The sequence below is a fragment of the Trachypithecus francoisi genome, unplaced genomic scaffold, assembly GCF_009764315.1.
Source record: "Trachypithecus francoisi isolate TF-2019V2 unplaced genomic scaffold, Tfra_2.0 Lachesis_group20, whole genome shotgun sequence".
Lineage (NCBI taxonomy): Eukaryota > Metazoa > Chordata > Mammalia > Primates > Cercopithecidae > Trachypithecus > Trachypithecus francoisi.
Window position 1 is genome coordinate 14483428 of NW_022681466.1, and position 27877 is coordinate 14511304.

General features: G+C 51.8%; 1 protein-coding gene and 1 long non-coding RNA gene across 9 annotated transcripts in view; both read right to left on the bottom strand.

The window, feature by feature from the left end:
• Positions 1–27877, bottom strand: part of B3GNTL1 (UDP-GlcNAc:betaGal beta-1,3-N-acetylglucosaminyltransferase like 1) — a 120474-nt gene that overhangs the window by 34330 nt on the left and 58267 nt on the right. The window contains exon 1 of one of the 8 annotated variants that reach the window (XM_033181737.1): positions 7353–7601. The exons of the other annotated variants lie outside the window; for them this stretch is intronic. The gene's annotated coding sequence lies outside the window, so the exon portion shown is untranslated. Of the gene's footprint in view, positions 1–7352; positions 7602–27877 lie in introns of those variants that run through there. 8 annotated transcript variants of the gene reach the window in all.
• Positions 5884–27814, bottom strand: LOC117066403. Its single transcript, XR_004430324.1, has 3 exons — positions 27698–27814; positions 13050–13056; positions 5884–5894 (listed from the first exon to the last, which is right to left on the bottom strand). It is a non-coding gene; the product is annotated as an uncharacterized LOC117066403 (long non-coding RNA).

The window sequence follows — 27877 nt, forward strand, 5'->3', positions numbered from 1 at the left end:
TTTTTTACAAAAATCTTTGCTATCACGAAGGAAACTCTCAGAATGAACATTTTAAAATGAAATAACGCAGTTCCATGGGATAATTTTGAGCATCCTACATTTTGCACATCAAAGCTTTGGTGCCTCTGCATTGTGATGGGTGGGTGCCTGCCAGACGGGTGGCCCCCTGGGACGTCAGGAAGAGCCCCGAGGGGTCCTGGAAGCCAGGCCAGCCAAGGCCACAGCACTTGGTGCCAGCTCCAGGCAGGGGGCTTGGCATGTCAGTGGATACCACACGGGCCCCAAGGCCCCTGAGAGGCTGCCGTTCCCAGCAAATGTGAAACATCTGCCCGGACAAACACAGCCTTTCCTCAACCATCAGAAAAACGGATTTCACGATTACAAAGCAACAAGTTAGCTTCCTGTTTTCAACTCCTGCTTGCTAAAAAAATCCAGAGGCATTTTCTGGCAGGTTTACTCTGCAGCCGGACACCTGGAGCTTCCGCCGTTTGCACGGTGGTGAGGCCGACCTGAGAAACCAAACCCAGGTCCTCTGCGCCCAGTGTGGCCGCGACGCGAGGCCCCTGCGCCCAGTGTGGCCGGTGACGCGAGACCCCTGGGCCCAGTGTGGCCGCGACGCGAGACCCCTGGGCCCAGTGTGGCCGCGATGCGAGACCCCTGCGCCCAGTGTGGCCGGTGACGCGAGGCCCCTGCGCCCAGTGTGGCCGGTGACGCGAGGCCCCTGCGCCCAGTGTGGCCGTGACGCGAGGCCTCTGCGCCCAGTGTGGCCGGTGACGCGAGGCCTCTGCGCCCAGTGTGGCCTTGCCCTGGTCACATGTGGCCGAAGCCCCTGAGCCGTGGCAGGTCCTCACTGAGGTGGGCTGTGTGTGGGAATACACAGGGCATTCCGGAGACTTGGTATAAAACAAGAATGTAAAACGTCACTGACAGGACATTCGGCTCACGGTTCTGGTTGGGGGAATGTCCAAGACTGGGCAGCTGCCTTTGGGAGGGCCTCAGGCTGCTTTAACCCAGGGTGGAGAGCGGAAGGGGTGTGGTGTGTGCAGAGAGCGCGTGGCAAGGGAGGATGCAGGAGAGAAACCGAGGCAGCGGGTCCGTTCCACAGCCCGGCCTCGTGGGGCGCAGTGTGTTCCTGTGAGGGCTCACCCGGCACGGCGGGAGGCGTTCATCTGTGCACGAGGGGTCCCCTAGAGACCCCAGCACCTCCCACACGGCCACGCTGGGGTCAAACGTCAACGTTTCTTGGGGACAAATCACAGCAATTACACCCAGGCCGGTCTGTGCTCATGGGACGCTTCCACCGGACAGAACCACACGCATCTGTCTGCAAACAACTCAGTCCATCCTTTAGTGAGAACGACCCCGAAATGAGGGCACAAGGACGTGACAGACACTGCGAGGACAGCGCGGGGACACGGGCTCCGCCGGCTCCAGGGAGGGGCTCGGTCAGCAGAGGGCACCAGGGGCTGCGCCTGGACCGCCAGGCGCCCGGCGAGTCCTCCAGGCACGGGCAAGCGCCGGGGTAGGGGCAGCTCCGTGGCGGTGACGGGGGCCTCTGAGTGGGAAACCAAGGTGAGGACCAGCAGAAACAGAGGCTGGGAAGGAGGCGTCGGGGCTACGCTGCCCTCTGTCCTGACCACACCACACTCCAGGGGCCAGAGGGACGTGGGGCTGTGGGCGGGAAGAAGGGGCTGGAGAGTTCTGGAACCCTCCCCTGACGGAGGGGGCCCTGTGTCACGCACGGCACAGAGCTCTGACGCCTTTGTGTGCTCCCGCGGCCGCCAGCGTGGGCAGGGCCATGTGCTCAGCCTTGGGGCCACCGCCCACTCACAGGCCCAGGCCTGGGGGTCACACTGGACAGGAAATGGAAGTACAAACACTGCACCGAGACCAAAGGAACTGAGGAGAAAACGGCAAATCCACAATGAAAGCTGGAGACGCCTTGATGATCTGTTAATAGGAGGACACAAAGCAGACAGGACCTTGACGATTTAAAACACCTGTGACCATCTAGCTACACCTGCCAGTCGCAGAAGACCCAACCCAAACGGCAGAACAGCTATTCCCGTTCCAGGAATGCAGCCCAGTCCGGCAGACAGACCACTCGAGGGGCCTGCCCAGTGGCCCAGTCCCCGGGGAACCGAGGCTCAGGGAATTCACTGTAAACAGGTCCTGCCCCCACCCGACCGTGCCAGGCCTGCGACGACCGCGGTGTGAACTCGCACTGTGGGCGGGCGGCTCATGGCTGGGCTTGCAGGTGTCTGAGAGCAGGACCCCAGCCCCCTTCCCCAGCCCCGCACATGCTTCTGCCGACCACCCTTCCCTGCCTGAGAGCAGGACCCCAGCCCCCTTCCCCAGCCCCGTACAAGCTTCTGCTGACCACTCTCCATGGCGCCAAACACCCTGGCCAGGCCTGTGTGCTTCCCTCCGAAGCCGGAACAGAAAGGGCCCGACCAGTGACCCTCTGAAGGTGTTTGCAGGGCTCGGCAACCCCACAGAGCTGACTTCCAAGAGTGTCTGCAGCGAAACCAAGCCACCCTGTTGACTCAAAAACTGCTTTCGTTAGAGGAAGTGACCCCTGAGGAAAGAGCGATTTGCACTTTAAAACATCGCCAGCAGACACAGGCCGGCCGAATGTGAGTCACTCTGCGGCAGGACGTGACGCAGGGCCGGGGGATGACCCGAGACACTCTGGGTGTCAATCACATGCCAATGGCTACAGGGCCCTGGTTGGCGCAGCCCGGCCAGCACCACGTCCCAGCACGCGAAGCCTCACTGGGCAGCACAGTACTGCTGGGCGGTGATGTCCACGTCTCCTCTTGGTAGGAACCACTTCAGAGCTAGGCAAGCACAGTGCTGCTCAAAGCCCCGGGTGCTCCACGCACGCCCGGACCCCAGGGGCCTCCTGTGGCTCTGCCAGGCCGCCACCTTCTGTGCACACCGGGCGCAGGGGCCAGCACGGCTCCAGGCACAGGGGTCAGGAGGTGACCACTTCCCTTGGCTGGGACAGGGCGTGCTGCCCATGTGTGCATATGTCTGTGAGTGAGAGAGGAGGAGTGCGCCAACACACGGTGGGGATGATGCAGAGAGCGGAAGAGTGCGTGCACACGCGGTGGGGATGATGCAGAGAGAGGAAGAGTGCGTGCACACGCGGTGGGGATGATGCAGAGAGCGGAAGAGTGCGTGCACACGCGGTGGGGATGATGCAGAGAGCGGAAGAGTGCGTGCACACGCGGTGGGGATGATGCAGAGAGAGGAAGAGTGCGTGCACACGCGGTGGGGATGATGCAGAGAGAGGAAGAGTGCGTGCACACGCGGTGGGGATGATGCAGAGAGAGGAAGAGTGCCTGCACACGCGGTGGGGATGATGCAGAGAGAGGAAGAGTGCGTGCACACGCGGTGGGGATGATGCAGAGAGAGGAAGAGTGCGTGCACACGCGGTGGGGATGATGCAGAGAGAGGAAGAGTGCGTGCACACGCGGTGGGGATGATGCAGAGAGAGGAAGAGTGCGTGCACACTTGGTGGGGGTGGCGCAGAGAGAGGAAGAGTGCGTGCACACGCGGTGGGGGTGATGCAGAGAGAGGAAGAGTGCGTGCACACTTGGTGGGGGTGGCGCAGAGAGAGGAAGAGTGCGTGCACACGCGGTGGGGGTGATGCAGAGAGAGGAAGAGTGCGTGCACACGCAGTGGGGGTGATGCAGAGAGAGGAAGAGTGCGTGCACACTTGGTGGGGGTGACGCAGAGGAAGAGTGCGTGCACACCCGGTGGGGATGACGCAGAGAGAGGAAGAGTGCGTGCACACTTGGTGGGGGTGACGCAGACAGAGGAAGAGTGCGTGCACACGCGGTGGGGATGACGCAGAGAGAGGAAGAGTGCGTGCACACGCGGTGGGGGTGACGCAGACAGAGGAAGAGTGCGTGCACACGCGGTGGGGGTGACGCAGCTGCCTCCAGGCATGGGTACTGGGTCTGGTGCTGTGTGCAGTGTGTGTGTGCACGTGTGTGTGTGTGGGCATGTGTGCATTCATGTGTGTGTACGTGTGTGCTTCTGCATGTACATGTGTGCCCATGTGTGCAGGCAGCGTGTGCGTATGCGGGCCCGGGAGTGGAATAGGACCCTCGACTCTCGACCCTCGACCGCCTCTCGGGCTGCCCGTGCTACCCTGCACGTGTGACCTCCCTACCACGAACTGGGGTTTCCTCCTCAACACTTGCCCTGAATCACCCCCCGACACACTGGGGAAAGTCGGTGTTTCAGTTCTGGCTCCGACAGGAAGGGCCCTGGGTCTCGAGGTGGCTCGGAGGTGGCCAACAGTGCAGGGGCGCGGCCCGGCCAGCTCTGGGAAGGAGGGTGGGGTCCTGCCCTTGATTTCCCCCTTCCATCTCCAACCAAGGTCTAGTGAAACTCAAGTTAATTCTCAGCAAGCACTTTTTAATGATTAACTCCCAGGACTGGAAAATTTTAAAACAAATTAAAAACAGACAAGAAAAATCCCGTGAAAATATTCCCTAAATTGTGAGAATATGCACAAGACACAGCTTTTAACATGGTTTTTTTTCACTTAAAATATCTGTCCTGATAGTAAACATATTTACATATTTTTTCTCTTAAATACTTACTTCAAATAAATATAAAATATAAAGATTCCCCCAAACTATAATAGCCCTTGCAAAAAAGACACATTTGGCCTGGCGTGTGGCTCACGCCTGTAATCCCAGCACTTTGGGAGGCCGAGGTCAGGAGTTTGAGACCGGCCTAGCCAGCCTGGTGAAACCCCATCTTTACTAAAAATACAAAAAGTATCCAGGCTTGGTGGTGTGCGTCTGTAATCCCAGCCACTCAGGGGGCTGAGGCAGGAGAATCGCTTGAACCCGGAAGGTGGAGGTTGCAGTGAGCCGAGACTGTGCCACTGCACTCAGCCTGGGTGACAGAGCAAGACTCCATCTCAAAAAAAGGAAGAAAGAAAGAAAAAGACTTATTTAGGGTTTTGCACACAGGACTGGGGAAAGGGAAGACACTGGGATACTTAGCGCAGATGCCATGGGGCGTGGCGGGCATGTCCCGTTCTCGGTGGACTGGGCCGGGAAGGGAGGGCCCAGCCATGCCCTGCTGAGGAGCCAGGTTTCCGCCGCTGAGCCTTACTGCTGTTTGTGGGGCTGGACAAAGCAGGGACCGTTTTCTCTGTGTTTACACTCAGCCCCGCAATGGCACAGAGCTCCAAGAAACGCATGCAGCTGCCGCGGCCCTGCCAGTCTGCAGAGCATGGTGTCTTTTCTGCAGGACGAGGCCCAGGCCACGTGAATCTGAGCTCGTTTACATCAAGGATTAGAGCGTTGTGGATTTGGTATCTATGGGGAGTCCCGGAACCAATCCCAGGTGGATACCGAGGGACGACTGCACAAAAATTAACTGAGAACGAATCAAAGACCTAAAAACAAGAGCAGAAACTACAAAACTCTCAAAAAAACAGGCGTACGTGTTCTTCAGATATGACGTCAAATGCACAAGCAACCAAGGGAAAAAGAGTGTTAAGCGGGGTGTCGTCAGGATGCAAACTTGGTGCTTCAGAGGGCATTCTCAGTACAGCGAAAAGATGTCCACAGCATGAGAAAAAATATTTGCAAGTTATAGCTCTGATAGGGCTCTGGTATTCAGAATCTATAAAGAACTCCTACAACACAACAAATAAAAAAGACAAAAATCCAGTTTAAAAAAGGGCAAAAGCCGTGAATAGACAGCTCCCCAAAGACCACACACACACAGCCGAGGACACGGAACGGGCTCTGCGTCACGAGTCATCAGGGAAATGAAAACCAAGACACAGAAGACCCACTTCATGGGCGTCAGGATGGCTATTATGAAAAACAAAACAAAAATCTGCAAAGTAACACGTGCTGACCAGGATGTGGAGAGATGGGTCCCTTTGGGTACTGCTGGGGCGAAAGTGAAACGGGGCAGCTACTGTGGAGATGGTTTGGCTGTTCCTCAAGAAGCTGAATTACACACGGCCAGCAACTCCGCGCAGGTCGACACCCAAGAGAATGGAGAAGACGGCTCAACAGAAAATACACAACAATGTTCACAGCAGTGCTGTTCACCACAAGGTGGAAATGGCCCAGCGTCTACCCAGATATGAACGGATCAACCACACAGACATGCACACGCACCTGCACGTGCACCCACACGCACACTTGTCACACCCTCACGCACACCCGCCACACCCACACCTGCACGCACACCCACACACGCACCCGCCAAACCCACACACACACCCTCACGCGCACCCACCACACTCACCACACCCACACACACCCTCACGCACACCTGCACACACACCCACACGTACACCCGCCACACCCACACCTGCACACACACCCACACGCACACCCGCCAAACCCACACGCACACCCTCCTCACGCGCACCTGCACACACACCCACACGTACACCCGCCACACCCACACGCACACTCACGCGCACCCACACCCACCACACCCACACACACCCTCACGCACACCTGCACACACACCCACACGCGCACCCGCCAAACCCGCACACATACCCTCACGCACACCTGCACACACACCCTCACGCGCACCCACCACACCCACACACACCCTCACGCACACCTGCACACACACCCACACGCGCACCCACCACACCCACACACCCTCACGCACACCTGCACACACACCCACACGTACACCCACCACACCCACACGCACACTCACACCTGCACACACACCCACCACACCCACACCCGCACGCACACCCACACACCCACACGTGTGCAGTGGGTTACTACTCAGTCACAAAAAGGATGAAGTCCATGTCACAACAGGGACGAACTCTGAGAAACGTGATGTTACGAGAACAAGGCCGACACAAAGGACAGACGTTTAATCCCACTTCTATGAAACACACAGGACAGAGGCTACCAGCAAGGCAGGAGAACAGGGTCAAGAGGCAGAGAACCCAAGGTTGATTCATGCTGACTTCCTAGGACGAAACCAAAAGGAAAACCCCCACTTTCCATACCTAAGCAACAAAAGGACCAGAGGCGACCCCCTTTGCAGCCTTTGCTTTCCACAACGAATCAGCCTGGGGCGGAGTCTTTGTTTGCACAGAAGTGTAACTTTGTGACTTCACTTCAGACTCTGGCTGTGGAAAGCGACCCATCCTCCCTTGCATAGGGTGTAACCCTTGCCACTTCACTTCAGCCTCTGATTTGTTGCTTTCTGCAAAAGGAAAGGAAGTTCTGGAAACCGAAGTGGTGGTTGTACAACATGTGACTGTTTAGCACCACTGGATTTTTAAATGGTCGAAACAATGAATGTAGTTGGGGTTATCTTACCACGATAAAAAATTGAGAGAAGAGGACGTGACAACAGAAGCAGAAGTCGGGGCGACATGACTGAGAACTCGGGAACGCGGCAGCAGTGTCTGGAGCTGGAGGCAGGAAGGGATGCCCCCTCCACCACAGCCTCCAGGAGCCTTGCTATTGGCCCGAAGCCCACCTCAGACTCGGACCTCAGAACCGGAAGACAAGAGGTACGCACCGCTGGAAGACAACGCTCAGCCACGTGGTCAGACCAGGATGCTGCTGCGGACGGTGAGGGAAGTGGGTGTCAGAAGAGCCAGCGGATGGAGCCCTTGCCTGCCAAGTCTCACCGTCTCTTTAGTGTGACTCTGCTCTGTGAAGCTCATTGTGGTCTGTGGGGTGATCACACCACAGCACTCTCCTGGGCGACAGAGTGAGACCCTGTGTCTAAAGAAAGAAAGAATTCAAGCAACTGGCACAGGCCCTCACTTCACTGTCGGCCACGCCCAGGCCCCAGCAGAGGGGGCTTTAGCCACAGATGACGTGTACGTCACACACGAGGACGTGGGACAGCGTCAGATCCCGCAGCGGAGCCAACGCAAACGTGAAAGGGAAGGCAGCTCAGTCAGCGCTTCCTCTGAGAAGCTCCCTTCTCCACAGCAGGAACACGTGGCCTTCCCCACCACGCCTGGGCTTGACGCTGAGCTGCTGGATGTGCACTCCGGGAGCCCCATGCACCCTCTCAGTGTGTGCCCCAACCCAGGGAAGGGCACTCTGGGGCCCCTTGCTTGATCCTTCCATCCCTCACAAGAGGCCTGACTGCAGCTGGTTCTGTCCCTCCTGGTGTCCCCAGCGACTCTGCGGACTGCTCCTTCCCTGGCCTGTTTCTGGAGGGTGGTTCCAGCCCCACCTCGCGCACAGGTGGGGACCCCCGGCCCACCCTACATACCCTGTCTTGAGTTCCGTGAGTGGCTTATGTCTGCCAGCATAAGAGAGTCAGTAGTTGGTTTACAATGGTGTTTTTACGAATACTGTCTTCCCCTGGCCTTCCTGAGCTTGAGGATATTTCACTGGAGACTATCTTCCTTCCTCTGAAGATAAAGTTTTGGACCATAAGGTATGTTTGTAGAGAAAGGCTCTCCTCATTAGGAGGGGGTATTTAGCATGGGGAGGAGGCTCAGATGCCATCACCGTCCTGCACTGAATAGCAGCGCTCCAGCCAACAACGGGCACGTCGGTGACGGTGGCTCCCTAAGACTGTGTGGGGCTGCAACGCTGCCCTCGCACGTGGGATCGTGGACGGCAGGACATCGGTGCAAGGCACTGCTCACGAGCGTGTGGGGATGCCGGTGTAGACAAACCTCCTGCACTGCCAGGGCATAAAGTCACACGCGTCAATTATGTACAGTATCCAATACCTGATAATAAACAGCCGTGTTACTGCTTTCTGTTTTTATGTACAGCGTGTATTTACTATACCACACTTTTTATTGTTATTTTAGAGTGTACTCCTCCTGCTTACTACAGAAAGTTGGCAGGGTGGGATGGCTCTTGCCTGTAATCCCAGCAACTCAGTAGGCAGGGGTGGGAAGATCACTTGAGCTCGGGAGTTCGAGACCCGCCCAGGCAACGGAGCAAAACCCTGTCTCTAAAAAAAGTTTAAAAACGTAGCCGGATGCGGTGGCGTGTGCCTGTAGCTGAAGTGGGAGGATCTCTTGAGCCCACTGGTTTGAGGCTGCCGGGAGCCATGATCACACCACGGCACCACAGCCTGGTGACAAAACGAGACCCTAACTGTAAAAAACAAACCAACCAGCCAGTTACTGAGGAAGAGCCTCAGGCTGGTCCTTCAGGAGGCATCGGGAGGAGGCACAGTTCTCACAGGAGATGACAGCTCCACGCGCGTTACTGCCCCTGAAGACCCGCCGGTGGGACGAGGTATGGAGGTGGGAGACAGCGATGCTGATTACCTGACCCTGTGTAGCCCTAGGCTAATGTGTATGTGTCTTAGTTTCTAACGAAGAGGTTTAGAAAGTAAAAAGGTACAAACAATTTTAAAAGCAGAAAAGAGCTTGTAGAATAAGGATATACAGAAAAAATATTTTTGTATGCCTGTACAGCGTGTTTGTGTTTTAAGCAAAGTGCTATTACAAAAGAGTCAAAAAGTTTAAAAAAAGGTTACGACATAAAAAAGCAATGAAAAGCTCAGGTTAACTTATTAAAAAAAGAAAAGCTTTTTAAAAATAAATTTAGAGTACTCTAAGTGTACGGTGTTCACAGAGTCTCTGGGAGGGCACAGTAGCGTCTGAGGTCCTCACGTCCACTCCCTGCTCACTCGCTGACTCACCCAGAGCACCTTCCAGTCCCGCAGGCTCCATTCATGGTAAGTGTCCTACGCAGGTGACCACTGATCACATTTGTGCCATATTCTCACTGCACTTTTTCTTCTATGATTAGACGTACACTCACCCTTGTGTTACAGTTGCCCACAGCATTCAGGACAGTTGCCTGCGGCACGGGCGTGTAGCCTGGGAACACGAGACTCCACCATCCGGCCAGGTGTGCACTAGAATCTACCATCCGGCCAGGTGTGCAGTAGACTCTACCATCATCTGACCAGGTGTGCACCAGACTCTACCATCCGGCCAGGTGTTCACTAGACTCCACTGTCCAGCCAGGTGTGCACTAGAATCTACCATCCGGCCAGGTGTGCACTAGAATCTACCATCCGGCCAGGTGTGCAGTAGACTCTACCATCATCTGACCAGGTGTGCACCAGACTCTACCATCCGGCCAGGTGTTCACTAGACTCCACCGTCCAGCCAGGTGTGCACTGGCCTCTACCATCTGGCCAGGTGTTCACTAGACTCCACCGTCCAGCCAGGTGTGCACTGGCCTCTACCATCTGGCCAGGTGTTCCCTAGACACCACTATCAGACCAGGTGTGTGGTAGGCTACACTATCTTGGTTTGTGTAAGTTACTCTGTGATGTTCACATGATGATAAAATCACCAAAGATGCATTTTTCAGAATAGATTCTCATCGTTAAGCAACGCATGTCTGTATATAAAGTTTCAGGTTTGGTTCCCCTGCACCTATCCCAGGGCCTAATGGGATACCAGACTCCATCTGCTATGTGGGAGGGCACGTGGGTAGGAGTGAGCAGCACACAGGGGAGAGGGAGCAGGCACAGGTGAGGGAGGAGGTGTAGGGAGGGAGGGAGCAGACAGAGGGGAGGGGGAGCAAGTTCAGGGAGAGGGGAGCAGGTGATGAGGGAGAAGGTGCAGGGGAGGGGGGAGCCGGCCGTGGGGGGGCAGGCAGAGGGGAGGGGGAAGCAGGTGGTGTGGGGAGCAGGCAGAGAGGAGCGGGGAGCAGGGAGCAGGCACAGGGGAGGGGGAACAGGTGCAGGGGACGGGGCAGGCAGAGGGGAGGGGAGAGCAGGCAGTAGGGGGCAGGCACAAGGGAGGGGGAGCTGGCACCGGGGACAGGGCTGCTGGAGGAGGAGGAGTCCTCCTGGGAGCACCTCAGTTTGTTCTTCATAATGATCCCTTTGGTCTCCTGACTGATTTCTGTCTCCTCCGTCACTGTGAGGCTGTCGCTCCCTTTCTGGAGAAATGAGAGAACCAGCTTCTGAGACTGTCTGTGGGTCCGGAGGGCCATGGACAAGGCTCACTGGCACGTGGCTCCTCCGCGGCTCCTCTGGGATTTGCTTTGGGAATCTTGCCTGTGTTTTGCCACTACTTTGCACAAATAAATTCTAAGGAACTTTAAAAAAGTTAGAAATCTACTCAAGTGCCTTGGGTGGTAAAAAAAATAAGGTGAAACGAATCCCACCGGTTATGAAGTCTCCCACCGAGGCACAGGGAGCCTCCCTCAGAGGCACCATCAAGGACAGAAGAATACTGATGCTCCCAGAACCTCAAAAAAAGACACGAGGATTACAGACCAACTCCACGTTTAACTTAGAAATGAAAAGCCCTGGAGTCAAAGAAAAAACAAAGTATTTAATGAAAGGTAGAGACCTCCTCAGCTATCTCTGACCAGAGGGTGAAACGGCCTCTTCGGAGGGAAAAGTGTGGCGTCTACACAGCTCATTTCCAGATGCCTGCGGCTTCTACACCTTATTTCTAAATTCTAATTTTTTTGAAGACTATCTTTAACGATGACAAATTTTCCAGTACAGTATTCTGATATTTTAACACCCTCACAGCAGTAAGAATAAACTCTTATGTTCAAACATTCAAAATGATGACTTCTGGATTTAATAAAGATACAGATATTAACAAAGTGTCATTTCTCATTAATATGCTTAGAGCAAGTTAGTAAATACCCCTTTTTTAAGTCACTGAAACTCGCCAGCGTACAGGAATCCGTGCCACAGACACTGCGGAGAAACAGTACAGGCGAATCTGGTTTAGGACATGTGGGGTTTTTGATTTCATGATTGATAATTTATCAGAACGAGGTAAAAATCACTGAGCTTTGAAGGACAAACTTTTAAGGAAAAGAAACACTGAGATATGGAATTGACGACATTTCAGTCTTTCACACAGACCGGGTCGGTTTTCACGGTCTTCCCGGGAGCAGATGAAACGCTTTTCCCAGCAGCACACGATGCCTGGCAGGACTGGAGGCCGGCTCTCACCTGGCACCTGGCCCTCGGGTGTCGGAGAGACAGGTGGGTTGCAGGGGGACTCAGCCTCTTCCTCCCCCTGGGACACAGGGGGAAACCCGGTGGAACCGAAGCCTACACCAAGGGAACCACACACTGAGTTCTGAGCCGGCTAAGAAGTTACCTGTGTGTAGTTGTACTAAGCATCAAACGAGCGGGCACAGAACGGCCAGCACCCTTGACTCTTACACACAGTCACACTGGGTCCCAGAGAAGTGACCCAAAGGGGACGGAGCTCGGGGGCTCTCAGGCAGTGGCCCCACAACGGTGCTTGGGCCGCTAAGAGATGCCCTAGGATTCGGCTCCTCTCCCGTGTGGACAGGATAGGGTGGTAGAGACCCAGGCATGCCCCATGTACCCGTGTGTTCCTGCCCTGCCTGCCACTGACCAGCAAACAGCCCAGACACTTGCCCCGTGGGGCGCGTTTCCCCGTGGGTCCAGGGGCGTCGCGGGCCAGCACTCCACACTCCGTGGACGACTGCCGCTGCAGCGCTGTTTCTGACCCTTGAGGTGCCTGGTTCTCATGCCCCTCAGGCCTCCCTGCCTCCAGTCTTGGCCGGTTCCAGGCTGTCCTCTATGGAGTCGGCAGAAAGTCCCACTTCCACTCCCCTCCTCCCTGGGTCCTCATCAACCCTTGGCACCGAGCGTGGGGCCCCACTGGTTTGGGGAACTCCGTGCTGACTGAGGTCGCCCGGGTGGCCAGCACTGACAAGCTGACCCTGGACACCGTGCGTGCGAACCACACGGGCCCCGAGGTGAAGGACCAGCTTGGCTGGACGCTGGCCACCCCGAGCAGAGGCCCAGGGCCCAGAGGTGGCTCAGTCTGGCAGAACAGAGCTGCCCTCAGGAGCGGCCCACAAAGGAGCCAGCAGACACAGGTGTGCCGGGGTCAGGGCGGACTTGGTGCCTCCCCAAGGGGTCAGGCAGAGCTGCGTCCCTTTGTGAGGGACAGGAGTGAGCTCAGGCTGTAAATGACCCTCTGACTGCTTGTGTGTGGGGATCCACCCCGGGTCTAAACAGCACGTTCACACCCCACAGCAGGGTGTCCCTGGCACCACATCAAGGCTGAGGGTGTGGGGGCCACATTCCCTTCTAGTCTGAACTGGACCCTAGGGGTGACTGGGTTCCCCCACAGTTTGGAACAGCGGCATGAGGCACAGGTAGGCTGGGAACCAGTGTCCGCACCGCGCGGACAGGCACAGGTGGAGGTAGGCAAAGAAGGTGGGGCTGGGACAGAGCCTGACTCCATCTTCCCAGGGACAGGAGGCCACTATGGAGAGTCAGGGCCCCAGGCAGGGAGGCCGGAAGACGGTCCTGCTGACCCGCAGTGCCCACCTGGAAGGCCACGGCAGGGGAGAAATGACGTAAGCCAAACGCTGGCCACTGAGCGGACGGAGCCAAATGGACACTTAGAAACATTCTCGATTAGAACGGAAGCTCGAGGACACCCAGGAACAGAGGCCTGAGACAAGAGGAAAGAGGCGTACAGGCCGCGGCGTCGGAATCTGCGTGAATAAGGACAGACGTGGCGCCCCCACACGGACCGTGTGTGCACCCGTGACTTTACAACGGCGTGAGGATGGAACCCCACAAAAAGTAACACCCCCACACTGGAGCATTCCGGAGCGACTGAGGTCGGGTCTGGGGTCGCTTCGAAGGACTCCGGCGTGCTCCGGGTTGTGAGGGACGTGAGAGCTGTTACGTGAGTGTCTCTACCCCTTTGTGGACTTAGCCTTTTCAATTCTAAAAAAACTTTCCTTTGTTTGAAAGCACTCGGGGGATCCGGAACGCAGCTACGTGGGGAGTGAGCAACGCCCGACTCTCAGGCTCTCCGGGGGGGTCTGGGGTGTAACTCAAAACCCCCCACTGGTGAATCCCATTTCTGGTCACCGCAAAAGAGCTGGACCCCCTCCCTCCACAGACAACTGGGAAATCAGACAGAGGAGTGAAACGGCGGTGCTCAGGCACCGGACGCTGGGCAGGATGGTGACCCCCGAGAGGAGAAGCCGGCAGATGCCAGCCTGGGGCCGAGCGGGGTGGAGGGAGCCAGGCCTTGGACAGCCTCGTCTTCACGCTGCCTGCGTCACACGAGGACGGAAATGTATGCTCTGGTACTTCCTCCGGCTTCTGTCTTCCCATCACCAGGGTTGGGCGCCCCGTGTTTCCGTCCATCCCAACCGCCGTCCGCCCGTTTTTCCATTTCCCAAGCTCCTCCTGCTCCGGGGCTTGGCTGGAGGTTCCCACAGGTGGCAGCAGTGGGCAGTCATCACACGACCCGGGCCACCTCCAGCTACGTGGGTGGTGGGCGGCCATCACGTGACATGGGCCACCTCCGGCTACGTGGGCAGTGGGCAGCCACACAACCCGGGCCACCTCCGGCTACGTGGGCAGTGGGCAGCCATGCAACCCGGGCCACCTCCGGCTACGTGGGCAGCCACGCAACCCGGGCCACCTCCGGCTACGTGGGCAGTGGGCAGCCACGCAACCCGGGCCACCTCCGGCTACGTGGGCGGTGGGCAGCCATCACGCAACCCGGGCCACCTCCGGCTACGTGGGCGGTGGGCAGCCATCACGCGACCCCAGCCACCTCTGGCTACATGGAGGGCATCAGGTGTTTTCCGCTGCTCCCCGAGTAATTCCGTAATTTTAAAAAACCACGTGCTGTTTGTACCTAAAATCCTTTATTTCCATAAAAACAAGCCATGCGTGGCCTTTCCTTTCCCGGCTCCCAGGGCAGAACTCCCCTGCCTCCTCTTGGGGTCCCCTCTGCTTCTCCCCAGGCTGCAAGCATGTGAGCCCCATCTCACGCCTTCCGCAATTTGCTTACTAATTGTAGGGACTGGCTCCAGCAAATCCCTGAGGAAGGTTTTATCGGAGATGGATCTTGTGAACCCGAATACGAAAAGGTTCTTATGTCTCTGCACGTGACTGACACTTTGGTGGGGCATAGGATTCTCAGTTCAAACTCCTTTCTGCGAGAAATCTGAAACGAGCGTCCTCGTGTCTCCTGGATTCCACTGCCGTAAGTGAGGAATTCCGGGCACTTCGATGCCTGCTCCTGGGTGTTTCTCCCTCCGACTGTGCCCGGGCTCTGAAGCATCCTGACCACGAACCTGGACGCAGGCCTCATTTCCTGCACGCAACACCAGGTCAGTCCTTCTGATCAGGTCACTCACACTTTTTGGTTCTAGGAAATTTTTCTGTATTCTTAGTTAATTTACTTCCTTCTATTTTTTAAAAACTCTGATTTTGCTATGTCAGACCAGCTGAAGCTGGGAGAGAAGCTTCTCAGAACGTCCTTCTCAGGACGAATCCAGGTTGAGTCTGGAGACGAGGAGGAAGACGCCATTGCTCCCGCATGTCAAGGGCCTATTCTGTCTTCTCCGCCGACCCCAACAGTCAGCAGCAGCCCCACCCATTTCCCAATAATCCACGGGCCACAGAGGAAGCCTCAAGAGAAATCTAAAATGTATTGACCAAAATGAAAATAGAAGTACGTTGAAAACCTGTACAATGCGGCTAATGTAAAGGGAAGTTGGTGGCTCCACATGCCTATGTAAAAAGAGACGAGAGGTCTGAGGACAAAAAACTCAGCTTCCACATTAAAAAAACTGCAAAGGAAGAACAAAATGACACCCAAAGCAAGCAGAGGAAAGGAAATAATAAAGGCAGAAACGAATGAAATTGAAAACAGAAAATCAATAGAGAAAAGTCAAACCAAAAGCTGGTTCTCTGAAGAGATTAATAAAATTAATAAACCAAGACTGATAAAAAAAGTGAGAAGACCCAAATAACTAATATCAAAAATGAAAGGGGATATTACTACAGACCTCACAGATATTAAACACATCGTAAAGAATACTATCAAATAACTGAACACACAAATTGGACAATTCAGAGGAAGTGGATCAATTCCTCAAAAATCGCAAGCTGCCAAAACTGTGAGTTTCATTATACCAAGAGAAAATAGAGTCTGAACAGTCCTGCAACTTTTAGGTCTATGTTTCTGTAAGGTAGCAGTGGACAATTAGAAAACAAAATTAAACACACAGTAGCATGTATAATTGCCTAAACCAACAAACCCAGAAATACTCAGGTATAAATCTAACAGATGTACAAGACTTGTACACCAAAAACTACAACATGCGAAGGAAGGAAGTCGAGGAAAATGTCAATAAATGGAGGAAGGGACAAATTGTGAATTGGAAAACTTTATAGTAAAGATGTCAATTCTATACAAATTGACTTATACGTTTAACTCACTATCAAAATCACAGCTAGATTCTTTGTAAATATAGGCAAGCTGATTCTAAAATTTATATACAGAGGCAAAAATGCTAGAAGAGCCAAAAAAAAAAGTTGAAAAACAAGAATAAAGTTAGAGGAATCACATGAACCCATTTTTAGACTTGGTCATCAAGACGGTGGTAGTGGGTTTGACAAAGGTCCGAAAGCAACCAGTGGAAGAAGGATTTCCAGCAAAATCAGTGTAGAAACAAGTGGGCATTCATCAGCCAAAACACACACACACACAAAAAAACCTTGACTTAAACCTCACACTAACTTACACAAAATCAGCCTACAAGGGCATAGCTCTAAATGTAAAATGTAAAACTATAAAACGTTTAGAAGAAAATCCTTATGTCCTAGGGTTAGGTGAAGTAGTCTTGGGTGTTGACACTCAAAGCACATAAAAAAAAATACATCAACAAAATCAATTAACTGGACTTCATCAAAATGAAGTCTTTTGTTCTGTGAAAGATTCTACACGGATGAAAAGAGAAGCCGCCATGTAGAAAAAGGCTGTTTTTCCTCTGCTCTCCCACCACAATGTGCGGGTCTGTTCTCCGGACACCAAGCAAGCCATCAGTTCTGCAGCAGACACCAGTCAGGCACCCTCTCACTCAATCCCAACACCACCTACCTGAAGCCAGCGTCAGACCCCCGGGGAGAGGGCTCAGTCCCCGCGACCCGTCCCCTTCAACTCCCAATGCCAGCTGAAGTCCCAGGCTGTTAGACCCTCCAGCTATAAACCGGGATTCCCATGGCCTCTTCCTTGGATTCAACTAATTTTCTGGAGGGACCCACAGAACTCAGGCAAACACGTACTTACATCTACCAGTTTATTAAAAAGAATGTTCTTCAAGGCTACAGATGAAGACATGACGGGGAAAGGGGTGTAGACGGTCTAGGTCCTCTTGGGCATGGCCCAATACCCTCCAGGACCCTCCACGTGTTCAGCCATCTGGAAGTCCCCGAGGCTCATCCCTTTGGGTTACTATAGGAGTTTATGAGGTAGATGTGGTTGCTTAGATCCTGGGCCATTGCTGACCACCCTAAGCCCCAGTCCCTCTCCCTTCCTGGAGGTTCCGACCCTCTGAGCACATGGCTGGCTCCCCTGGCAACCAGCCCCTCATCCTACGGTATCTAGGCGTGTTCCAAAAATGCCTCATTAACATACACTCAGGTGTGCTGGAAGGGACTTGTAAACAAAAGACTCTTTCAGCTTTAGAAGCTACTTCACAAACCGAGGACAAAAGGCCCAACACTTTAACAGATATTCTTACTGCTCCAGTGACTTAGGAAACAGTCACAGGGGATCAGAGTCAGGGATCCTGGACCAAACACCAAATCCATGATCCCAGCACCAGTCACAGATCAGGAGAAATGCAGTTGGCCCCTTAGCAATACAGGGTTTAGGGTCACCAGCTCCCCATGCAGCCGAAAATCTGTGTATAACTTTTGACTCCCCCAAAACTTAACCACTGAGGAAGAAAAGTGGTTCAGAGCAGTTGGAGACATGAGGTTTTCACCAGCCCCAGAGCCGCGAGGGTGAGACCTCCATCATGCCTGCCCCACCACACCCACACCGCGGCCAGCTGTTTAAAGGCATTTTGTCTTCCTTTCCTTCCCTGTCGTGTCCAGGCTGGCTGAAAAATCACAAAAAATGTTACACAAGTTACACAATGTGACCTTCACCCATTATCTTCACGTTCCTGGAAACCGACACAAAGAACCCTCGATGGCCAGTCAATAGCTTATGTTATTTTAATGAACCAGTGTGGGAACTGCCCCTTCTTTTTTTCTTTAAAACCTACTAGTAACTGCTGCTAACTGGAGCGTATGTTCAGAGCCACCTGAATCTACGTCCCCCAGGATGCAGTCCTCAAACGTGGCCCAAATAAACCCTCCACGTGTTCGGACTTTGCCTCAGTGTCTTTCTTTAGGTTGACACGGCTGAGAGCCTACTGTTGACCGGATGCCTTACCAACAACATACACAGGTGATCAACATGTATTCTGTATGCTTTGTGTATTACGTGTATTATATTCTGTATGCTTTGTGTAATATATTATATTCTTACGATAAAGTAAGCTAGAGAAAAGAAAGTGTTACTAAGAAAATCATAAGGAAGAGAAAACACATTGTTCATTACACGGAAGTGGATCATCACAAAGGCCTTCATCCTTCTCACCTTCGTGGTGAGTGGGGTCGAACGGGTGGGGAAGGGGGGTTCTTGCTGTCTTGGGTGTCACTTCGTCTGCGAGTTTTTTCAAATTGTCATAAATCTCCAAAACATTTTCCAACATATTTATTTTTGAAAATCTGTGTAAGTGGACTCCCAGTTCACACTCTGTTATTCAAGGATCAAATGTACTTGCAAGTTTTATATGCAATGGAGGTTTTACGTCCAGAAGAAAACTCTCAAATTCAACAGTAACAACACAAGTAACATAATTGGAAAATGAGCAAAAAAGCCAGGCATGGTGGCACATGCCTATAGTCCCAGCGACTAAGGAGGCTGAGGCAGGAGGATTGCTTAAGCCCAGGGGTTTGAGGGTGCTGTGTGCTACGATCAGGCCTGTGAATAGTCACTGTGCTCTGGCCTGGCAACACAGTGAGACCCTGTCTCTAAAAAACAAAGAGGAAGAAAATGGGCAAAATATTTGAACACATTTTTGACCAAAGAGAATATATGGGTGGCAAATAAGCATGTGAAAGGATATCCAACATTGTCAGTCAGTAGGGAAAGTCAAATTAAAGCAACAATGAGATCCTACACAACCACTAGGATGGCTCAAGTTAAAAATACTGGTAATACCAAGGGCTGGGGAGGATGAAGGAGCCGGAGGCCTCACTCACTGCTGGTGGGAACGCGGAACGGTACAGCCACTCAGGGAAACAATTCGGCCATTTCTCGTAAAACATACACTTACCATGCAACCCGGCAATTCCACGCCCAAGTATTTATGCCAGAGACATAAACCCTGATGTTCACACAAAAACACACAAATGTTCACAGCAGCTTCATTAGTTCTAGTCCAAACATGGAAACATCCCAGTAGTCCTTCAACAGATGCGTCGTTTACAAATGGTGGTTCACCCACACAACAGAACAATACGTGGCAATAAAGAGGAATTAGCTACCGACAGGTGCCAGAACGCAGATGGACCTCGGAGGCTGTGCTGAGTGAAGAAAGCTATGCCGTACGGGTCCATTTTTATAACTTTCTCAAGGGACACAATTACATGAAGAGAAATAGATAAGTCACTGCCAGGGATCAGAATGCTTGTGTACCCCCAAATTCAGACCACGGCACAGCTCTAACCCCCAAGGTCAAAGGGTCACAGTCTAATCTCCAAGGTGACAGTGTGAAGTGGTGGGGCCTTTGGGTGGTGATGAGGCCAGGAAGGTTCACCCCACGTGAATGGGATTAGTGCCCACAAAAGGCCCCACGGAGATCCTCGTCCCTCCCACGTGAATGGGCTTAGCACCCATGAAAGGGCCCCACGGAGACCCTCGTCCCTCCCACCACGTGAGGACATGGTAAGAACCACGAATCAGGCCTCATCCAGACCAAATCTGCTGGTGCCTTGATCTGGGACTCCAGCTTCCAAAATGGGGGAAATACATGTTCGTAGTTTATAAGTCACCTGACTTATGGTATTTTTGTAGTAGCAGCCAGAACAGACTAGGGCAGGTCAGGAGAAAACGTGGCTCTAAAGGCAGTTTCTCCGGGTGATGGGACCCACGATGTCCTGATTGTTGTGTTGATCCAGAAACACAGGGGACGTCTCACAGAACTCCCTCCGCCTGGAGTAACCACGGACATCTCACAGAAGTCCCTCCACCAAGAACACGTGGACTGCATGGGGTCTGTGGCTGCCACATCCAACCCATGTGGAGTTTCTGGGTCCTTGTTCTCTGATTATATACGATGTTAGGAGCTGGGAAGAGGGGATGTTGGGGGGGTACATAGGAACTCTCTGTACTATTAATATTTATGCAACTTTTTGGCCGGGCGCAGTGGCTCACACCTGTAATCCCAGGACTTTGGGAGGCCAAGGCAGGTGGATCACCCGAAGTCAGGAGTTCGAGACCAGCCTGGCCAACGTACTGAAACCTGGTCTCTACAAAAACACAAAAATTAGCCAGGCATGATGGCGCGCGGCTGTAATCCCAGCTACTCGGGAGGCTGGGGCAGGAGAATTGCTTGAACCCAGAAGGCAGAGGTTGCAGTGAGCCAAGATCATGCCATTGCACTCCAGCCTGGGCGACAGAGCAAGACTCCATCTCAAAATATAGTATGTTTTAGTTCTGCAATTTTTATGTGAGTCTAAAATTATTTCAAAATACAACATTTTTTAATTGGGTAGACTTTGTCAAAACGACTCTACCATCCTGGGAAGAAGCAGTTTTTCCTGCAGATTTTGCCCGAAGCCTGACCTCCATGTGGACTTGGTGCGACACATTCTCAGAGTCCATTAAAAACATTCAGGCACGCGTTAGAGACGCACATTCCCAGCCCCACCAGAACCACGAGATCAGAAACTACGAAGAGTGGGTCTCATTTCTCTCACTTCTCATTCCTGCCAACACGTGGCAGGTGCCGTTCAGACGCTGGGGGAAGGAAACGAACAGCTCCGCAATGGCGACAGGACGGGCGCCGCCAGGAACAGCACAGCAGACGCTCCATGGGGGCAGCAGCTCCCGTTGTGCAGTCCCAGAGCGGGCAGGGGCACCAGGCAGGGCAGGGACCCCAGGGGCCCAGGAGGGTGTCCAAGTGCTGAGGACTGAACCATGTGCCTCCGATGAACGGGTTGAAGCCCTAACTCCAATGTCACTGTATTTGGAGACAGGGCTTTTAAGGAAGTAGCTAAGGTTACAGGAGTCCCAAGGGTGGGGCCCTGGACGGTTGTCCTTATAAGAAGAGGAAGAGACACCAGGAGTGAGCACACAGAGAAGAGGCCACGTGATCATGCAGGAGAGAGGCCACGTGAGCACAAGGGGGAGAGGCCACGTGAGGACACGGGGGAGAGGCCACATGAGGACGTGGGGAGAGGCCATGTGAGGACACGGGGGAGAGGCCACATGAGGATGCAGGAGAGAGGCCACATGACGATGCAGGAGAGAGGCCATGTGAGCATGCAGGGGAGAGGCCAGGTGAGCACAAGAGGGAGAGGCCATGTGAGGACACGGGGGGAGAGGCCACATGAGGATGCAGGGAGAGGCCACGTGAGGACATGTGAGATGCCAGGTGAGGACGTGGGGGAGAGGCAATATGAGCACGGAGGGGAGAGGCCACATGATCACGCGGGGAGAGGCCACGTGATCACGCAGGGGAGAGGCTACATGAGCACGCAGGGGAGAGGCCACGTGATCACGCAGGGGAGAGGCCACGTGAGCACACAGGGAGAGGCTACATGAGCACACAGGGAGAGGGCGCCATCTGTGAGCCACAGAGAGGCCTGAGGAGGAACCCACCCTGCCAGCAGCCTGAGCTCGGATGTCCAGACTCCAGAACTTTGAGAATATAAATGTCTGTTGTTGAAGCCGCCCTGTCTGTAGTGTTCCTTTATGGGGGCCTGAGCTGGGAGGGCGGGGAGCAGGGATCCCCCAGGAGACGTGCAGGGCAGCAGGGGTCCGCGTCACACCGCTGTGTGCCTTCCTTTCTTGGTGAGGGCAGCCCACTCTGGGTGGCTGGAACAGGAGCATGCATCTCAGCCCTGTCCACTTCCTTCAAGCTGCCAGGACCTCTGAGGCCCCTTCATGGCCCTGCTGGGACCCCCTCCCTCGTTTCCAGAAGGGACCAAGGCAACCTGGGAAGCTGGGCGGGGGTTCTGCCCATGCCTCCCCTTTGGGCCTCCTTGGAATCAGGAGACGCGGCTCCTGGGGAAGGGCACGGGAAGTGTGAAGAAGGCCTGTCTCAGACGGGTGCATTCAGGGAGGCACCACCCCGGGCCACTGGCATAGACAACTTTCCCCACCTTTCAGTTTGCTTGGAATTAGCGGAGTGTTAATCTTACGCAGCTCTGATTTAATGTTGTATGTGGTGAATATCCCACCGGGCATGTCAAGGAGACACATCAAAAGTCAAATCAAAATACGCCGCTTCCCACATCGCAGATGTGACTCAGACAGTGAACATAAACCTTGACTTGGTGGCTGAGTTACCTTATTAAAACAGTTGGCAGTGATTTCTGTAACAGCTGAGAAATGGTTTAAATCAGCCATCCCTTCTTTGAACTTCACACTTTAATTCCACTAACTTGCTAAAGGAAAACCCTATCTAAGGGGACCCTACCTGATGTATTTGTTATGACTGGGTCTTCCTGTTACCCCTGGATTCGGAGCATGAATCTCTGGCTGCAAGTGTGCCTGCTCCACTTCAGCTACATCCTCGGTGTTCAGTGGCGTCGTGTTCACGTGACTCATTCTACCTGAGAATCTAAAGCAGCAGAAGTCCTGCTCAGCAGGTCCCCACGCCCCCCACTGCTCTAATACGTGGGACTGAATCTCCAAGGAGAAAAACTGAAATCAGGAGCCCAGGGGGAATCGGAGGCCAAAAGCTTCCACAATGAATACGGAATTTTTACTTCCCAGTTAAGAAGAAGAGAGGCCTTACGAGGTTTTCCGTTTCCCTGCCCGTGAGACAGCTGGCATTCTTTAAGAAAAGCATTAAACATCATCGTGTATTCCAGGAAAGTGTGGGTCCCTGAAGAAGTCGCACATCCCAGAATCTCTGAACTCTGGTGATGGGAGGACCGAGGAAGGCTCCTCGGGAGGGTCCAGGCCTGTTTTCCAAGCACTCCAAGCGTTGAGTGCCTGGAATCAAAGCCCTCACGCTGTGTCTTCAGGAGCCCTGTTCAGAAATCTGACACCGGGCCAGGAGCTCAGGACTGTGCACCCCCTTTCACGTGCGGGACCCTCTCCGCTTCGTAGCCAGGAAGCTGCACCAGGCACTCACAAAGGTGACTTTGTGCCCGTGAACTCGGCTGCAGCCCACAATCTGGGCTTGCTGCTGCCAGTGCAGACAGGAAATAGCTGCTCTGCGGCAGCCCGACCCTGTGGCCACAGAGCGCCCTCTGTTCCTCGGTAATCGTCAACATCTGGCGGGCACCTCCACGCCCCTCCACCCCCACCCCACGCTGCTGGCTGGAGGCTCCCGTGCAATGCCAGGTGTGTTGGGAGAGGCCAGGCTAGACCCACAGGCTGGGTTGTAAGTGAGGAAATCGCTTTAAAAGCAGGAAAAAAAATTCACTTCCCCATGCTTTAACCACTTGTACCTGTAAAAGGCCATCAGTGGAATATTCATCTTCTCAAAATGTAAAAAGTAAATCTAAATGGAAGAAGGTCTTTTTCTGCCCCCGCGTTTCCGTGTGACGCAGGATGTTATGGAATAGACCCTGAAAGCTGGCGAAGCAGATTTGATGCTGGAAGCGAAGCCCACCAGGAAACCCTGTTCACTGCTAACGCACTTGATGGAATCACTGACGCCATCATCATACACAACACCAACTTCAGAAGCCAATGATCCTGATATCAAGGTTTCAGTTGTACTGCAGATCGAAATTACATTTTCAAAATTCAGCAAGTATTTCATTACATGGTAGGATCACAAGAAATCCGTAACATTGGGGCGTATTACTCCCACAACCTCAGTATTACAGGCAGACATCCTGGCACCTCTCAGGGGGTAGAGAGCACCTTTCTCCTCCTGGACTGAGGTGTGCAGCTGGCTGCCCCCGCTCCTCCCTGTCCCACTAACCTGACCATACCCCCACCAGGCAGAGCGCCTTTCTCCTGCCCTGGGGTGGGGCTGGCACAGTCCCGAACACCATAATCCAGGATTTTGAAATCCTGAAAGATCAAAATCCCTAAAGTCTAAAATCCCCCAAATCACAATCCTGAAAAATGTAGTTCTTGAAAAAATAATTTTAAAAATTCTTTACCCTATTTACCCTAATATAGTTATACTTTGCATGCCTGTATCAAAATATCTCGTGTACTCCATAGTTATATACACCTACTATGTGTCCATAAAAAAGTTTTAAATTCTTTATCTCAAAGTTAGGAAGAAAAACGAGAAAACAAATAATTATTTGAAAGACATGTGCTTACAATTTTAAAAAGAGGACTTATTTGAGAAATGTATAAAAACATGACAGAATGCGAATAGGCCACTTTATGCAATAAAACAGACAATACTAACACACACAGTTTTGCAAGCATAAACACTCAAGTATACTAATGACAGTCACATAGGTATAACATTTAATGAGCAGATGAACCCTATTCATAAAGAAATAGCTCCTGTCATCTGAAATACCATGTTGGACAACCTAAGTCTTTTGACAAGATCCATCAAAAACCATGATGGTTGTATACGTGTGGTCTTATATCTGAGATCTCTATTCTGTTCTGTTGGCCTATGTGTCTATTTTGGTACCAGTACCATGCTGTTTTGGTTACTGTAGCCTTGTAGTATAGTTTGAAGTCAGGGAATGTGATGTCTCCAGCTTTGTTCTTTTTGTTTAGGATTGTCTTGGCTATACAGGCTCTTTTTCAGTTCCACATCAATTTTAAAGTAGTTTTTTTCTAATTCTGTGAGGAATGTCAATGGTAATTTAATGGGAATAGCATTGAATCTATAAGTTACTTTGGGCAGTGCAGCCATTTTCATGATATTGATTCTTCCTATCTATGCGCATGGGATATTTTCCCATTTGTTTGTGTCCTCTCTTATTTCCTTGAGCCACAGTGGTTTGTATTTCTCCTTGAAAAGATCCTTCACCTCCCTTGTTAGCTGTATTCCTAGGTATTTTATTCTCTTTGTAGCAATTGTGAACAGAAGTTCATTCATGATTTGGCACTCTGCTTGTCTACTGTTGGTATATAGGAATGCTTGTGATTTTTGCACATTGATTTTGTATCCTGAGACTTTGCTGAAGTTGTTTATCAGCCTAAGGAGCTTCTGGGCTGAGACGATGAAGTTTTCTTTTTTTTTTTTTTTTTTTTTTTTTAGAGGCGGAGTCTCGCTCTGTCGCCCGGACTGGAGTGCAGTGGCCAGATCTCAGCTCACTGCAAGCTCCGCCTCCCGGGGTTCCGCCATTCTCCTGCCTCAGCCTCCCGAGTAGCTGGGACTACAGGCGCCCGCCACCTCGCCCGGCTAGTTTTTTTTGTATTTTTAGTAGAGACGGGGTTTCACCGTATTAGCCAGGATGGTCTCGATCTCCTGACCTCGTGATCCGCCCGTCTCGGCCTCCCAAAGTGCTGGGATTACAGGCTTGAGCCACCGCGCCCGGCCGACGATGAAGTTTTCTAAATATAGGATCATGTTGTCTGCAAACAGAGCTTCAACAAACCTGACAAAAACAAGTAATGGGGAAAGGATTCCCTATTTAATAAATGGCACAGGGAAAACTGTCTAGCCATACGCAGAAAACTGAAACTGGAGCCCTTCTTTATATCTTATACAAAAATTAACTCAAGATAGATTAAAGACTTAAACGTAAAACCCAAAACTACAAAAACCCTACAAGAAAATCTAGGCAATACCATTCAGGACATAGGCACAGGAAAAGATTACATGACAAAAACATCAAAAGCAATTACAACAAAAGCAAAATTTGACAAATGGGACCTAATTAAACTAAAGAGCTTTTCACAGCAAAAGAAACTATCATCATAGAACAGACAAGCTACAGAATGGGTAAAAATTTTTGCAATCTGTCCATATGACAAAGGTCTAATATCTGGAATCTGCAAGGAACTTAAACAATTTTACAAGAAAAAACAAACAACCCCATCAAAAAGTGGGCAAAGGACATAAACAGACACTTCTCAAAAGAAGACATTTGGGCAGCAACAAACATATGAAAAAAACCTCAACATCACTGATCATCAGAGAAATGAAAATCAAAACCACAATGAGACACCATCTCATGCCAGTCAGAATGGCGATTTTTAAAAAATCAAGAAACAACAGATGCTGGCAAGGCTGTGGAGAAGTAGGAATGCTTTTACACTGTTGGTGGGAATGTAAATTAGTCCAACCATTGTGGAAGACGGTGTGGCAATTCCTCAAGGATCTACAACCAGAAATGCCATTTGACCCAGCAATCCTACTACCGGTACACACCCAAAGGAATACAAATCATTCTATTATAAAGGTACATGCACGCGTATGTTCATTGCGGCACCATTCACAATAGCAAAGATGTGTAATCAACCCAGATGCCCATCAATGATAGACTGGATAAAGAAAATGTGGTATATATATACACTATGGAATACTATGTAGTCATAAAAATGAATGAGATCATGTACTTTGCAGGGACATGGATGGAGCTGGAAGCCATTATCCTCAGCAAACCAAAACAGGAACAGAAAACCAAACACTGCATGTTCTCACTCATAACTAGGAGCTGAACAATGAGAACACATGGACACGGGGGGAACAGCACACACTGGGGCCTGTTGTGGAGGTGGGGGAGGGAGGGCATCAGGAAAAATAGCTAATGCATGCAGGGCTTAATACCTAGGGATGGGTTGATGGGTGCAGCAAACCACCATGGCTCCTGTTTGCCTGTGTAACAAATGTACCCATCCTGAACATGTATCCTGGAACTTAAAAAAAAAAAAAAATGTTTACCACTGCATACAGTCGCCCCAAAAGCCAAGATCTCAAGAAATTTCATCTTTCATAAATGCAGACGTACAAAAAGGACACCTCTTCATTTACCGAGGAAGTTTCAATGTTTTTAAGGACACACGCGATGCTTACAAAGTCAACGCTGTTGAGAGTGCACCTTTGTGGAGTCAAATTTGCAAAAGATGCATGAATGAATTGGAGCTCTGTAAAAGAAATGATGCAAAGGTGAAACACAGAGCATAGTGATTGTAAAACATAATGCTGACAATTCAAAATCATGAGAAAAAAACAAAAATAGAAAAAATTAAAAACAATAAAACACTAAACAGAAAATCTGATTTATGAAAAAGTATACCACAGGAGTGTATTACGGGCGATTGCACAGAAACAGTCCCTAAGAGCTGGCTGACCTTCACAATCATTAAGTGTATTTTGAAGGTTTGCATTGCAATGGATAACTGGTTTTTTTTCTTTTAGGACATGGCTTCCTTGGAGAATGAGCTCACATTCATCTTCTCCGTGGCACTGCTCTTTTTGAAGTTCCTCTGTGATTTGACGCACACCAGGATGAGCATTCTCCTTACATTTTCCCGTCTTCCATGCTGTGCTTCTGTGTTGTTTGGGTACGCGGATATGCATTCTGCATGCCCTCTTGTACAGACCACAGGTTTAATACAAACAATACTGGTGATGGAACAGAACACTGTTGTGCGAGTGTCTTCTTATTCTACTACACACACCATTATCTGGAAGTATTCGGTTATTACTACTAATGAAGTTATTACTACTAATAATTCTCCAATTAGATTGATGGTGGGGGGCAGGGCTAAATTGGTGAGGTTTGCTGTGAATCATCAGAAGGCTATGAGTGGAAGTAGGGTTTGAATATATATATATATATATATATATATATATATTGCTCACCCTGATCATAAAACAGAGTAAACAGC